The sequence below is a fragment of the Sciurus carolinensis genome, chromosome 11, assembly GCF_902686445.1.
Source record: "Sciurus carolinensis chromosome 11, mSciCar1.2, whole genome shotgun sequence".
NCBI lineage: Eukaryota > Metazoa > Chordata > Mammalia > Rodentia > Sciuridae > Sciurus > Sciurus carolinensis.
In genome coordinates, this window is record NC_062223.1 from 18,652,872 (window position 1) to 18,657,723 (window position 4,852).

General features: G+C 35.3%; 1 pseudogene; it reads left to right on the top strand.

Moving 5' to 3' along the window:
* Positions 1–1,270: 1,270 nt before the first annotated feature.
* LOC124958244 (olfactory receptor 1013-like) lies at positions 1,271–2,094 on the top strand (annotated as a pseudogene).
* The last annotated feature ends 2,758 nt before the right edge of the window (positions 2,095–4,852 follow it).

Here is a 4,852-nt window from a genome sequence, read left to right on the forward strand (position 1 = left end):
ACTACTTCTGTGTTTCAGAAAAGTCATTTGTAAAATCAGAATAATCACAGTTACTTTACAAGATTATTTTGAAGGCTCAATGAGAGGAGACCTTTACAACTATAAGTGGAGTGTCTGACATATACTAAATGCTCATTAAGTATTATTATGATACATAATATAGGAAGTTGACATTTTACTTTTAGCCAGTATGATGCTTATTTAAATTATCTCATTAGACTAAATTTTTATATTAGTTAACATGATACATTTTTTATTACTTCAAAATTGGGAATTGAGTCATTGATACATATAAATATGATCTTGATCAACATTTTATATTTATACAACTAAGGATAAGTGATGCATGTCTAAAGTGATATAAAAATGATGTACTCAAAGGTTTTGAGGCTCCCATGGCATGTGGGAAGATCACAGACTTTTTGATCCAACTGCTATTGGTTCAATTCTTACCTGAATTTATTTCTGACTTTATTTTGGAGAGAATAATTAATTGCTTCATAACTACTTTCTACTCTATAATGAGAATTGTGATATTTAATTTATAGAGTCATTTGATAATTGAATAAAAGCTATTTTGTGAAAGGTAGGTTCTCTATATATTTTTAAAATATACATATAATCAGATGGGACAATTTATGGTTTGGATATGTGGTGTCCCCAAAAGCCTCTGCATCAAGACAGGAATGCCGAGAGGTGCAATGGTTGGATAATGAGAGCTGTAATCTAATCAGCCCTTCCTGGTTTGGATGAACAACCTGGGTGATAATGTATGCAGATAATGTATGTTGCTGGAAGAGATGGGTCACTGGAGTCATTTCCTGAAGGGTTCTTCTTCCCTGTGGTCCCTTTCCCTTGGTGTCCTGGCCACCATAAACAGAGCAGCCATCCTCTGTCATGCCCTTCCGCCATGATGCTGTGCCTCACTTCCAACCTAGAGTAATGGAGTAGCCAATCATAGCCTGAACCACTGAAACTGTGAGCTAAAATGAACTTTTCCTCCTCTACATTGTTCTTGTCAGGTATTTTGGTCACAGCAATGTAAAGTTGACTCAGACATAATATAATAAGGTATAATCATTATATGTAAAATAATTCTTTCAATTATTACCATTTCTTTTGCATTCAGATAGATTTTCCTAAATAAACACACATTTTCGTTCATCATCTTCTTAGAGACTTTGTGTAATAAGGGTACTTTTCATTTATTTAGTGCAGCGATTCAATCTGAACTCTCATTTTCTCCTCTCAGGTGAGATGCCTTGTATTCATGGAGAGAGGCGATCACACAGGGTCTGAATTCATCCTTCTGGGCTTTCATGATGGATCTTGTGAGCAGCTAGTCCTCTTTGAGGTGTGCCTTGCCACGTACATTTTGACTGTGACAAGAAACACCCTGTGGTGGTGCTAATCTATAATGACTCCAGGCTCCACATACCGATTACTTATTTCACTGGAAGTCTATCTCTTCCAGATTTCTCATTATCCTCTGTCTACACTCCAAAGATATCAGTGACCTGCATCTCTGAAGACAAAAGCATCTCATTTGCTTGTGCCAGGCTCAGTTTTTCTCCATTAGGCTGGTGAGTGACTGCTGGTTTCCATAGCTTATGGCTTCTATGTGGACATCTCAAAGCTATGGCTTTCTTCTCAGGTCTTGTCTATAAAGCTGTGTGCACTGTTTTATAGCTGCCTCATATCTTAACTTTACCAATGCTTTCATCATCAGCAAAGACACTTTTACCTTGAACTTCTATAGTGACAATGTCACTGCTGAATTTCCCACCCTGGCGAAGCTGGCCTGTGGCAGTAAGGGTGACTTTTAGGCTGGGTTGTTCCTTCTCCTGGCCTCCATGGCATGACCCCTAGTATATTCATCCTGCCTTCCTATCTCCTCTTCGTCATTACCACCATCTGAGCATCTGCACCACTCAGAGGCTCCTTTAGGCCTTCTCCACCTGCTCCTCCCACCTGATCTCAGTGACCTTATACTACAGCTTCGTTCTCCACATCTACGCTCACCCCCCATCTAGCTAGTCTTTGCATATGGACAAAATTGTTTCTGAATTTTACACTGTGGTGTTTCCCATGTAAATCCCTGAAGAAGAAGAATGTGAAAGAACAAGGATGTGATATATGAAAAATCGGATCTTATTATTTTACTTGAGACTTAAAGCAGTCAATCAATCAAACAATCAAAAATAACTCTGAACCCCCCAATATTTTTCTACCTTTATTAAGTGACAGAAGAGCCCACCTGGATTGACATAAAAGATTTGTTTGACAGATACACATACAGTATTCTCTATAAAGTTAATTCCTAGAATTAAGTATAAATATATTCAACTAATTGCTAGTATTTGGCTATGATGAATAATTAGATAACATTCATTACTTTCCACTCTGTTAACATAATATCTTAAGCATTTTTATATGTATGTTTCTACCCCAGAAGCATTATGGCACAGGTGCCCACTCACTAAATAACTCCTTGCAAACTGGACTGAGCAGGCATGATCCTCCCAATCTATATTTCTTTCATATATTTCTCCATGGAAGAATAAAGAGATAAAAATAATGGTTTTTGTTAGACATGGCATAACTCCAAGGAAGGCTCTTTATCTTATAGTGGCAAACTTACAAGGACTTCTACACTCAAGTCATGACATTCCAAGCATGAAAACACATTGTTATAATAAAAAAACAATCATGGTGCATGCAGTAAAAGAACTTGGACAGGAAAAGTCTATGAATATATGTTCATAGGAAGATACAATTTTATATAGAGAGTGCACACAGTTAGTGATAAAATGTAAGGGGAAATATGAATGTTTCAATTCATTTTGTTTCATATTTTAAAATAAGAGAATATTAATCAACACATGTCTGTAAAGCATAAATATGTTCCTGTTTATATCCATTTTAGCAGTAGGGAATGAACTTTGCAGAAATGGGAACTTGTTCAAGTAAGTATTATCACAGTAAGTAATGTATGCAGGATCTCCACACAGAGTAGGAAATCCTGATCCACACTGGATGTCATGCATGTTAATGTGGGACTTGGAATAAAGGTGCATCAGTACTTGTAACACACAGTAACCAGTAGAAACAGTGTCCAATGATGAAATTCCAAGATTCTTGATTGAGACTGTGTCCCCAAAAAGAAAGGTGTTATGTGAACTCTCCCTTTTTGTGCTGTGCAAGCTATTTTGAACTAATAAGAAAACTGCTACATAAAAAATTTCTAAGTAGTGTTAATATGGCCAAATGATGTATACATACATGCATATATATGTACATACACACATTTATACAACCCTATAAAGATCTCTACCTTAATCCCTTGTGAGAAGCAAGTAACATCTATACCTCAAATAAGAATCAGTACATACATAGATACTGATCCTGGGCTGGCATAGGACAGATTAAGTTTATTTTATATCTGTGAAAGTTTTCTAAACTCCAGATTTGTGTTTAAATAATATTACCAAGACCCTAGGAATAACATGAAGTGCAACTAGGATAAACATTGGAAGATCAAAAATCAATAAGAATATGATAAAATGATAAATATTTAATTAAACATGTTTATTGATGTTTTAGAACCTGTTTTAAAACATTTCATATATTTGGTAGCATGCATTTCACTTAAAGCTGTTATTTTTCACTCAATAGCTATAAATTTCTAACCTCTAGGCTGTAAACTGCTCATATGAAATATAATTGATAATCCCTGAATTGCAATGGTCTTGAACATATGGAACAAAATATCAACTGAACACCTACCATGTGATGAATATGGAACTATTACTTTCTGCACAAAAGCTTCAGTTGGAGGAAAATGATCATTGGTCCGGGATTAGTGGGATGCTTATTAATCTAATGGTTTGATTTTGTTCCACTCAGTGGTGTTATTTCCCCTATTTGGCTTACATTATGTGGTCACAGGGAGAGAGTACTGTGGAGTACTCACTTTCTGTAGAGAGATACTACTCTCTTAAATTGATGCAAGATTCCCAAAATACATGATTCATTGTGTATTTCAATTAAATCTAAATAACTCTTAACCCTTTGACAGTTATTATGTCAATGTTGGAGGTAAAAAGCTTACACAAATATATTCTAGTATTCAATGAGGTCATCTGGAGGAAATTTGGAAGGGACAACTTAAAAATATTTGTCAAGTCTTAAGTTTCCAGCAATCTCACCATTTCATATCATTTGCTTATCAATAATGTCTGCTCACTAGGTGAAAATTCAGACTGTATACAAGAAAACCATTCAATTCTTTTTTCCTCTTTCCAAAACCTCCCATAGAAAATCAAGAGGATGAATTTTATGCAAAATGTGATATGCAAAGATACAGGTTTGCACTATTCAGTATTATAGACTTATAAAATGTACATCACAAGAAAGTAATGATAAACATGAAAGATGGGTTTGTTTAATATGTTACCGTTACAAGTATAAGTTGTCAAATTTGAAGGAAATATAGAAATCCGCATAAATGTGTTTATAAGTGTACTGGCTGCAGTGGCACATGCCTGCCATCTCGGTTACTTGGAAGATTGATGCAAGATGATCACAAGTTCAGGGTCATCCTGGGCAACTTACTGAGGAGAACCTATCTCAAAAAAAAAAAAAAAAAGAAAGAGAAAAAAGAAAGAAAAAGGAAAAAAAAAAGGGAGGGAGCCTATTGAGGTAGCTCATGGTAGAGCACTTGCCTGTCATTTATGATTGAGTCCTTGGATTTGATACCCAGTACTGAAGACAAAACAAAACAACCAACCAAGCAAACAAATGTCCTCAGTCAATAAATTATAAACTAAAATAAAAAAGTAAAACATAACCT